At 35.2% G+C, this 12,062-nt stretch overlaps 1 protein-coding gene across 10 annotated transcripts in view; it reads right to left on the reverse strand.

Moving 5' to 3' along the window:
• Nucleotides 1-5,042: 5,042 nt before the first annotated feature.
• LOC131149646 (uncharacterized) overlaps nucleotides 5,043-12,062 on the reverse strand; it is a 30,588-nt gene continuing 23,568 nt past the window's right edge. For 4 of the 10 annotated variants that reach the window (XR_009135272.1, XR_009135274.1, XR_009135271.1 and 1 more), the window contains one exon: nucleotides 5,043-5,397. The gene's annotated coding sequence lies outside the window, so the exon portion shown is untranslated. Of the gene's footprint in view, nucleotides 5,413-12,062 lie in introns of all 10 variants that reach the window. The other 6 variants (XR_009135273.1, XR_009135268.1, XR_009135270.1 and 3 more) reach the window with 3 other exon arrangements.

The raw sequence follows: 12,062 nt of genomic DNA on the forward strand, positions 1-12,062 counted from the left end.
AGTATTTTTAAATGTATAGGTGTGAGTACACTTTTATATGATTTTTCAATTAAAGTTTAGTTAATAATTGGATGTGTTTTTATCACACCAAAACTCACGTTGACACATACTAATAATAATCTATTTCATCTTACTGAAAAGTGTCTCATCCCATCATTATCAAATATTTTTCAGATACCATAAGGAGCATAACAGTAATCAGAGTAACCCAGTGGAAGTTTGGGTGGGATAGAGGGTTTTATTTAGAATAGATATTTAATTAAATCCTGCCTTTAATATATTCAAATTATTCTTCTAGGGATATGTAAGTTATGATGTTGGAAATGATATTGTTATATTGGTATAGTTTAATACTCTAGTAATTAGAATTTGAAGATTTTCGCTGTCTTTATCAATGATTATCATAATATGAAATATTCAAGTTATTACAAGTGGTATCAGAGAAATTTAAGCGAAATTTTTCGAGTCTCTACAACCTAACCCACTCTCGCCCACTTTTCACTACACACGGGTGATACAAGTGCAACACGTCGCTCGTAGGGGACACCCCAACAAATATTCGGTAAGAATTTCTATCATAGTGATCTGATAAATTTTACGCTCACCGTTAGCTACTTAACGCAACCCTCCTTTACCCAAACTGAGGATCGATTGTATGGGAAAAAATTAAGACATTAAGTGCATCACCAGTAGAGTTATTTAATTTTGTGCTATTTATTTCAAGGACAAAAACAAGCACTCTTTAATCAAGTTTTTAATTTGTTTTGACTTTAAAAATACTAACCAATCTAATTGGTTTTCGATTTTTACTTTCTATTTTCACATTTTAATTTTTATTTTAATTTTTATTTTCATAATTTTTGACAATAATACCACAGAGTCTAAAACAATATCATCCCTACTAAAGTTGTCATACCGAAAACATCACCAAAGTCTAATACTAAGAAATGCGGATGCTGGTACCTCTGGTTATGATAATGCAGACCCTTCAGAGGATGTTGAGCTGAATAATGAGGGTACCTCTATTTTTGAGGATGGAAGCAAGGTCTCATCTTCCCAGATGCAGGGTGATGCTACTACTGAGAAGGAGAATGATAATCTCACAGGGCAAGGCAAAGATACTGGTTCAGTAGTAGCTAGGAGAGAAGAAAGAAATGAAAGAGTAAATGACTTGATCACCATTGGGCAGCAGCTGAATCAAAAAGCCAAAGGAAAAGAAAAGATAGAAGAATTTCAGCATGCTAAGAGGAAAAAGAAAGGGAAAGGGGCGCAATTCAATCCAATTGCTTTTGGAAAGGGGTTGAGACCCCCTTCTAAAGCCTGGTGAAGATTGCAAGCTAGAACATCAGGGGTCTGAATAAACCCCTGAAACAAAATAGGATTTCTAACCTCATTAGGAAGAATAAGCTGGATGTCATTGGCATTTTAGAGACAAAGTTAACTACAATTAATATGGAAGAAATGATGAGGAAAAATTTAAAGCTTGGAAGCAGGTTAATAATTTTGAACTTCACAAGGATGGGAGAATCTTAGTGATGTGGAACCCTCAGAAAGTCCATCTTCAGATTATTGACATGAATCCCCAGGTATTGCACTGCTCTATTCATTGTTTAGTAACTACTAACAAGTTCAATGTGAGCTTTGTCTATTGATTCAATACAATAATGGCTAGAAGATCTCTGTGGCATAGCATTTACCAGTTTAGTAATCTCCCTGCCCCTGGCTGCTCTTGGGAGATTTCAACTGTGTTTTGTCAACTGCTGAAAAGGAAAATCGCATTCCTGCTACAGATTATGAAACTATAGATATTGGTGAATGCTTCTTTAATTCAAGGTTATCAGATTTGAGGTCCTCTAGTGTTTCCTTACGTGGACAAATGGCAAGGTGTGGAGTAAACTGGATAGAGTGGTTGTTAACCAGAGATGACACTTGGATGGCTTGAGAGCCAATGTAAATTTCCAATTCCCTGGAATTCTGTCAGACCGCTCGATCTGCCATGTGGATCTGTTTGAGGAGATTGAGCTGGGTAAGAGATCTTTCAAATTTTTTAATATGTGGACTCTTCATCACAACTTTCAGGAAGTGATTAAGCAGGGATGGATTGATCATATACAAGGCTGTAACCAATTCAGACTAGTGTGAAAATTACAGTCTTTGAAGAGACCTTTAAAGTCTTTAAATGCTGTCCACTTTTCCCACATCTCAGCTAGAGCTGAGAAAGCTAACAATGATGTACTGGAGGCTTCAAGACTTGCTAGAGCTGAGTGTAAAGAGAAGTGAGGCTTCAAGACTTGCTGAAGCTAAAAGAATGTTTCTTGCTCAAGCTGCGAAATGTAGATACCTTAAGGAGAGTGATAGATGTACTTCCTTTTTTCAAGACCTGAAGAGGAGGCGTATTAGCAGGAATCATATCACTGCTGTAATCAAAGTCAATGGGGAACAGGCTAGATCTCAGGATCAGGTGGTTAAGGAATTCCTGGCTTTCTATAACCAACTGTTGGGAAGGGAAGGGGGAGATTGACAGACAGATTATTGAAATGGAACCTTTGCTAAAGGACTCCCAACATGACAATATGTTGGCTCATATTTCAGTTGAGGAGACTAAGAAAGCCTTGTTCAGCATTAGAGATGGTAAGTCCCCAGGCCCTGATGGGTTTTCTGCCTGCTTCTTTAAAATGTCGTGGACTACAGTGGGGAAAGACTTCACTCTTGCAGTGAAAGAATTCTTTGACTCTAGGAAGCTGTTAAAACAGGTTAATCATACAGTAATTGCCTTGATCCCAAAATCCAATCATGCTACATCAGTGGGTGATTATAGGCCAATTTCTTACTGCAATGTGTTCTACAAAGTTATAGCTAAAATCATTGCTGCAAGAATCAAACCTGGCCTTGAAGGAATCATCAACCCAGCTCAGTCTGCCTTTGTTGAACAAAGGAGTATGGTGGAAAATATATATATTGTTCAGGAGCTAGTAAGGAAATATTCTAGGAAAAGAGTGTCCCTAAGGTGCATGTTGAAGATAGATCTAAAGAAAGCTTATACTCAATTTCATGGAGGTTTCTTAAAGACATGTTGACTCATTTGAGTTTCCCAACTACCATGTTCAACTGGATCATGGAGTGTGTTACTACTACTTCTTACTCAATTTCTTTAAATGGAAGCTCACATGGATTCTTTAAAGGAAGGAAGGGTCTTCGACAAAGGGACCCCCTCTCACCCCTTTTATTTGTGATCTGCTTTGAGTATCTATCAAGGATGCTGAAGACCTTGGAGAATAACCTAGAGTTTAAGTTCCATCCCAGATGTGAAATGTTAAAAATCACGCACCTGACCTTTGCTGATGACTTGGTTCTCTTCTCAAGAGGGGATTATGCTTCTGTAAAGAATCTTATGGGCTGTTTAAGAAGCTTCATTGAATGCTCTGGATTGTCTGCAAACTGTCATAAATCTAATTTATTTCATGCTGGAGTTAAGGAGTACGAATTGGAGGGCATCAAACGATGACTGGTTTTAATGTTGGGGCCTTCCCTTTTCGATATCTTGGGATCCCACTTGCTACTTCTAGACTAAATTCAAGCCATTACTCTCCTTTGGTTAATAGAATTGGAGATCTGTTTAAAGGATGGCTTGGGTTCACTTTGTCATATGCAGGGAAGCTAGAGTTAATTAGCTCTGTCATCCAGGGTGTAAAATGTTTCCGGCTCTCAATCTTTCCAATTCCAAATAATGTGCTGGATCATGTGGTAAAATTGTGTAGGGCTTTTCTCTGGGGAGGAAGGAGAAACCTTTGGTTGCCTGGAAGGAAGTATGTCTCCCAAAATCAGAGGGAGGCCTGGGGGTAATGGACCTTAAGGCCTAGAATAAAACTCTCCTTATGAAAGCATTGTGGAATATCCACACCAAAAAGGATTCTTTGTGGTCGAAATGGGTTGACCAAATTTATTTAAAAGGCACTAGTCTCTGGGGAGCTGCTGCAAAACATGATGACTCCCCACTTTTTAAGAAGTTAATGGATATAAAGGATCAACTTCTGTAGAGTTGTGGTAACCAAACAGAAGATGTTAAAAAACTGTTAGAAGGGTGGGAATTGGACCAGTCCAGTTCTTCTATATGCTATAATTTTTGGAGAACTAAAGGTAATAATGTCCCTTGGTCCAAAGTGGTGTGGAAAAGTGGATGTACTCCAAAACATGCTTTTATTCTTTGGTTGGGAATTAAAGGAAAGCTACTTACCTGTGATAAGCTGATTGGTATGGATGGAAACTTAAACTGTGTTCTGTAGGGAAGAAACTGAGTCTATTGACCATATATTTTTCAAGTGCAAATTCTCCTCTTTGGTCTGGGATTGCATTAGAGAATGGCTGGGATTATACAGAGCAATGTCGTCCTTAAAGGCTGCGGTTAAGTGGCTCCATAAGGAGGTCAAAGGTACTGGGATTCAAGCTATGGGGAAGAGATTGGGTCTTGCTACTACAGTATAATTCCTGTGGCACGCTAGGAACAGAAGAAGGTTCAACGGTAAGATTATATCCTCGGAGGAGCTGATTGTGATTATCCTGAAGCACATTTATAGAGTGGTTTTTGATAGATTTGGCCTATACTCTATTAACTGATCATGATTTGATCTTGGAGTCTAAGCTCATGTAAGGCTTGGAGTGTTGTCTTTGTAATCTGATATTTTGGATGGCCATTGGCCCCTAGGTATGCCCAGGTTATATGTATCTTCAACTGTTGACTGTTTACTTTGCAAACTTGATGGGACTTGTTTGTCCCCCCTGATGCCTGGGTATGCCCAATGTACTTTGTAAATGCTCATTTTGATCAATATATTTTACCCTTATGATCGAAAAAAAAAAAAAAAATGCGTGTCTCAGCCATAGTCCTCCACGTGTACCTGTATGTTCAAAAGCACATATAATTGAAACATTATTAATATATATATATATATAGAAGAACCTCTGAATATGCTCAACCTCATCGAATATAGGAGGGGCAGAGAAAGATGAATTCTGCAATATTGTACTTGCAAAAATTAGTCTCATTTCTAAACTAATAATATACTCAAAATAGATTTGTAAAATCAATATTGTATCCATCCTTAATTTCTAACAAAAATTCAAACGAGTGTTAAACTCACCTATCAAAGCAGAATAAAATAATAATAAGTTGAAACAGTATTTCGCGATTAATTTATTTCACCCTTAATTTGTAACCAAAATTTGATAGGATGGATATCCCATATAACAAGGACATTTCCCTCCTGCAATCAATAAAGGCTTAGCCTTCTAGCAATAACATTACACAAGTACAATATTGCAGAGACTCACCTTTCCAAATGAGGAACAAAGCTGGTGATGGGATGTTATTCAATCGCTTGCTAGCTTTGCCTTTCCCACCTGGTTCAGAGAAGACTTAAAGAAGAGAGATTAAAATTGGGGACACATTTGAGTTATATGCAGTAGGCAATTCTTAAATAAGACTAACTCACAGAAACACCATGTTCTTATTTGGATCAAGGGACTATATTGTAGGCATTCCCCCCCCCCCCCCCCCCCCCCCCGGTGTGAAAATTATTTTGTTACATGTGGAAATGTGCCCCTTATTAAAAAATCTAAAAAATTGAGGCCATCGCATTTAATTTCTTTTACCAGCATTTTAATATGCTCTCTCATCAATCCCCAACAAAATCAGATAAGCCTAGGGATGAAAAAACAGATTAACGAGCCAAGTTCAGGCAGGTCATAAACGGGTTGGGATTTAACAGGTATGGGTTCGGATTGACCCATTTATTAACTAGTGATACTATGTAAACCCAAACCCGTCCGTTTAATAAACGGATCACCCATTTAAAAAATATAATTTATTTATTTTAAAAAATTTTAAACATTTCACATAAAATGACATTTTTTTAAAAACAAAAAACACTCCATTTTATTTATTAATATCTAAATAAAAAAATAAAATTTCTCACTCACTCTCTTGACTCTTCCCGTTCTCCACTCTCCAAGTCTCCCCCAACCGGAAATCTCCCTTTCCCTCTCAGCGGCCCCCACCGAAACCTCCTCTTTCGGCTGCTCCGCTCCCTTCCCATCCCCCGAAAGCCTCTCTCGGCTCCTCCACTCCCCCTCAATCGGCTCCTCCGCTGCTCCCCCCCCCCCTCCCCCCTCTCCTCGATTGACTGCTCCGCTGTTGCTTTCGACTGCTTCCACCCTGATCCTGAATTCCAACCTCCAGCTTTGTCGTTCCCCCCACTGCTTCCTTTAGATGTACTAGTTCCCGATGTCCAACCAGTGTTTTCACCAGCAGCTGAATGGCTCCAGCTAGACCCTCCGCCACATGTATTTAATGGTTTCCATTTATTTTCAGTATCCTTGCCCCCTCCCGCTTCATTATTCACAGCAGTCCCTTTGTTCCAACCACCCCCTTTGGCATTACTCCCACCAGCATCTTTATCCCACGAGGCTAGTTGGCTCCATCCAGACTTCTGGCTACCCCAACCACCAAGTTGACTTTCATTTAGACCATTTTCTTTAGGTTTCAACTTTCAAATGTTTCAATGTTTCACTGTGCATATATAAACGGGTCACCCAAGTCACCTACCTGGTGACCCGACCCGAACCCACTAACCCGTTTAATAAACATGTCAAGTCCGGTTTAATCCATTTTAAAACGGATTAGCTTGTATTAAACCCAAACCTGATTTAAACGGACGGGTAATGAGTCGCCGTCAGGTTTCGACCCGTTTTGCCACCCCTAGATAAGTTGTAATAGCTTCAATGTAAGAAGCAAGAATCTTTCATAATAGGTGACACTCCAGAATGTCCCTTCATTATCTTAATCTTACTTTAAAACCTTAAGATCTAGCTTCGAACTTGGAAACAATTAGAAAAATATGAAGGAAAATATGAAGAAAATTATTTTGTTTTTATATATATTTTGTTATTAAGAAGAGTGAGAAATAAAAACAAATACCAAACTAAGGAACAAAAATTTGACTCAAACATTATTAACATTAATTTTTCTTAATTTTTAACTATGTAAAAACAATTTTTTGTTTTTAATAGTATTTGATATAAATAGAAAATAAAATGGAAAATGAATTTATTTCTTATTTTTCTTTTCTTTCTTTCCCCAAACAAATTATTGATCCAAATGGAGCCTGTTGTAAAGTTAGAGATGGAGGAAAGAAGAAGAGAAAAAGAGGAAAATATGAAAACAGGGCGGCAGTTTCCCAGAGTCCACATACAGCACCAGCTCTTCCCTCTTATATTATTAAAAATAATAAAGTCTTAAAGACAAAAATACCCCCATTAACACAACCTAATTACTAAAATAACATTCTCTTCTGACACTCCTCAAGCTAGATGTGTATAAATATCACCTAACCCAAACTTTGTAATTACTAGACAAGGCAAGCTTAAATAAAGGCTTCATAAAAACATCTCCTAACCAATGCATAGATTTCACAAGGGGAGTACGAGCCATAGTTCAATATGTTGCTTCAGCACTAAGTCTTGTTACAGTAATTAGTTTCTTGCCGCACCAGGTAACAAGTTTACCTCCACAAATTTACAATATCCAATAGCAAACCTTAAATCATCAACAGATCCAGACCAATCTGCGTCAGAGTATCCCCACAATCTCACAATTTTCTATTGCATTTATATCCAAACCTATGCCAGGTAAGCCTTTGAGATATTGCGAAATTCTGTAAAGAGCATCCCAATGTAGTTGTTTGGGATTTTCCACAAACCAACTTACCACTTACAAAAGATATCAGATCTACTGAATCAAGTAGATCAACCAGCCAAACAAGACTATATCAATGTTTATCTTCAATCTCCGGTCCAACATCCCTAGACCACTTCACATTAGGACTCAAAAGGAGTATCAATTGATTTAGCTCCAGACCAGTCTCACTTAGCAAGTCCAATGTATATTTTTACTTAGATTCAAACCTTTCCTACACCATACAATCTCAATACCAAGAAAGTATCGCATAATACTCAAGTCCTTGATTTGAAATTTTGCTTGAAGCCACAGTTTAACATCTGCAATCTCGCACTAGTCACTGCCAATGATGATGATATCATCAACATAAATTACCAAAAATAGCACACATCTCATTTTTGCAAACTAAAATCGAATTATCATAGTAATAAATAAAGTCAAACGCAAAGACTATAACACTAAATTTATTAAACCAGGCTCGGGGAGACTACTTAAGACCCATAAAAATGGCCTTATGCAACCTACATACTTTCCCAACCTCCTCCTAAGCAACATACCCAGAAGGTTATCCTTGCATGCCTCTTCCTGCAAATATCCACATAAGAAGGCATTCTTTACATCCAATTGGTATAGTGCCCGTCAAAATTAACTCCCAATGAGATCAACAAATTAACAGAATTAAGGCAATTAACAAAAGAGACGGCCTCAAAATAACAACACATACTAGATTATAACCTGCACGATGTGCTACGCATATTATACATAATTTTTAATTTTATCATATACAATAAAATTAAAAAAATTTAACACCAATTTTAATCTTGGATAGCATTGTTTTCCGAATAGAGCATATCCTGAATAAAATATTTAATATGAAAAATAGAAAATTTTAGTATTAATCAAAACAAAAACTTAAACAGTTAATGTCATAATTTTGCAAACAAAATCTTTATCCTTATTTTCCTAATTGTAACACTTCATTGAGAAATATCAAATTATGTTTGTTCATTTTCCTTAAGGGCATATTGTAAGGGTAAATAGGCTTATCTAAGTGACCATAAATCACATTTGTAATTACAAAAATGACTTATTAATGATATTAATGCTTAAAATTTAATTTTGAATATAAAATAATAAATATTACTTTGAAAAAGCAATTGGAATCTTTGTTGTCTTCCTAGACATCTGCATCAATATTTTTTTTAGCAAAAGAAATCTATTAGATAGAATAAGAATGTACAATCAAGAGGAGACATCTCCGTAACAAGGTCAGGGAAACCTCAGGAAAAACAGAAGAAGAAAACCGAAAAATGTAAAAAACAGCCCAAAGAGATCAGCACAACCTAAGAAGAGGTCAACAGAGCATGCCAATCCCTCTAAATATCTGAAAAGCATATTCCCTTGAAATTAACATTACCTACACACCACAGATAAACCAGAAAATAAATCTACTCCCACACCAATGAAAATGTTGATTTCTTCCCTGAAAATATACGAGAGTTTCGTTCCTTCCACAAACCCCAAATATTGCAAATAAAGCACTAATCCATAGCACTTTTCCTTCCTACTTCCTACCAAACCCAACAAAAGATATTGCCAAAAACTCCTTCCACGAACCCCAAAATATTGCAAACAAAACACTAATTCATAGAACAAAAATGCTAATTTCTTCCCTAAAAATATACGCAAGTTTCATTCCTTCTACAAACCACAAAATATTGCAAATAAAGCACTAATCCATAGCGCTTTTCCTTCCTACTTCCTACCAAACCCAAAAAAAGATATTTCCAAAAACTCCTCCCACTGTCCTGGACAAACCCAACTTTATCCAAAATGGTTGAATAACTTGTTGCAAACCTTCCATGCAAAATTACAATGCAAGAAAAGACGCCGAGCATATTCTAAACATTTAAAACAAAGCATGCATAAAATGCATATGTGAAATAAAGCTCATTACAGTAAGGTGTTTTAAAATATAATGTATTATTTTCACATTTTTAAAATGATAGATACTAAATGTTAAAAAAGACAAAAGTATTGCTATTTAAAAAGTTATTTCATGGAACACTATAATGTTTCAAAGTGAATTGCCTTAATATTTTTAACCTTGATTTAATAACCTCATTGGGATATCATGTACTATGGTTTGAACAATTTCTCAATTTTGTGAATGTGTAAATGGATGGAGCGTTGAGTTCTTCTCCAATCAAGCTAGAATATTTGTAAAGAAAAGAAAAAGAAAACAAATAGTTATAAATTTGGATTCTAGGAATTTTTAATTTGCTCTCACCTTTTGAACACTTTAATATATTAATTATTACATTCTGTTCATATGCTAATATAACCATACATTGTGTAAAAGAACATATTTATAGTGAACAAAATTAATGAAAAGAATATATGAAGAAGATGAAAATATTGTCAAAACTATCTATTTATGAGTACCACATAACAAAAGAAAAAAGGGTGTTAATCAAGAAAATATAAAAATCATTTGCTGAATTTAACATGATAAAAAAAGCAGCTGCTAACAAATTAAGGGACTAGTATCATGTTTTCTGTTTTCTATTCCTGTTTCTTCACTGTGAAGAAACAGATTATAAAACGTATTTATTTATGTTGTCAATTTTTTTGTTTTTGTTGCCAATTTTCAGCCGTTTGCCAAGAAACCAAAAACCAGATTTTATGGTTTTAAGTTGTTTTCACAACCTGTTGCCAAAAATTTTAATATCTAGAAATAGTTTTTTTGAATTAAATTATTCATTTTATACGCTTTTAAATTAAAATCAAAATTATGGTCATATGAATTTAAATATAATTAAAATAAAAATATACATAAATTTCAAAAAAATAATAATAAAGCCACTTACAAAATACTTTCACTATTTTCAATTGTCATGACCAATAATTTTTTTATGGTAAAATAAAATTTTAAAGTAAAACAGTTAAGTAAAATAATTATAATAAATTTTATTTTTATTATAGTAATTTTTTTAATGTACATTATTTGTAATTTTATTATTTTAATCAAATTTTTATAATATTGTTTGATTTAAAGATGAAAATAAGCATTTTTTAATTAAGTTTTTAATTCGTATTAGTTTTATAAATGTTAACCAAATAGGTTGTTGGTCTCTGGTTTTAAATTTTTTTTTCTAGAATTTGGTTTTTGTTTTTGGTTTTTATTTCTCTAATTTTTGACAATGATACCAAATGGCCCCTAATTGTATGAACAGAGTCTAGTTCATATAATATAACCTTTTAAATAGCTCACACCATGGCTATAATTTTGGATGATGATATTTAAAAAAATGAAGCAACCTTCAATATTTCGAGAAGTAGTTTAAACATGTAAAGAAACTAAAACCAAAACCACAAATTTTTCATACCAAAGTAGAGGGGAAGAAAAATTTGAAACTTTTAATTCTTTAGATGGAATGATAGAATCATTTAATCTTTCACTTAATTATAAAGTATGATACAAAATAAATAAAAAATAATAAAAAAAAATATAAAAAATAGAAACTAAGAGCAATGGCAAAATGGTAATAATTGAAGTAGGGGAAGGGGGTGGGGGACTGAAAAGAATAACCCGAAGGAGCCCCCAATCTTCTTCTCTGATCAACACCAAATTGGCAAATCCTTCTTCTCCTCCTCTGTTTATTCACCACAAAGGATCTCCTCCTAGAACCTAGAGGAAATCCTTCTAACCTTCCTAGTCGCCAAGCTTCACAGCAAACTAGCACTTCAACCTGCTGCTCAGTCTACTCTTAGTGTCGTCTTTGGCAACTGGCAACAAGTTGTCAACGACCTCAACCACAATATTCACAAATGAGATCTAGAACAGAGAGTGCAAGAGAGAGATGAAGCCTTGGACGGAATCATCAAAAATTTAAAAGATCACAGATTTTGGGGAAGTGGAACAAATGGTGTGGAAAAAAAAGAGAGAAAACTAAAACAGTAATGGAAGAAGGCATTCCATCATTACTAGAGTAACAACGTAAAACACTAACTTTGACAAGGGGAGTGGAGCGTCGTAGATGAATTAGGGAGAGAAAGAGGTACATCTCCTTCTCCGCATGAAGGAAATAGATGAAAAGAATTAAAATAAAATAAAATAAAATAAAAAGAATGGGCCAAAACACAAAAAACAAATCAAAAAAATCTCACACCATTCAATGCCACATAGACACCTTGATGAAGCTCTCAAATCCTCTATTTAAAGTTATTATTATAGGTGAGTACTCAAGTGGTCAAGGCATCCATTTCTACATCCATTACAAGCTTCCACCAAGGGTTAGCAAGTGGTTCAACATGCAAGAAAGGGATA

The sequence above is a fragment of the Malania oleifera genome, chromosome 2, assembly GCF_029873635.1.
Source record: "Malania oleifera isolate guangnan ecotype guangnan chromosome 2, ASM2987363v1, whole genome shotgun sequence".
NCBI classification, from domain to species: domain Eukaryota; kingdom Viridiplantae; phylum Streptophyta; class Magnoliopsida; order Santalales; family Ximeniaceae; genus Malania; species Malania oleifera.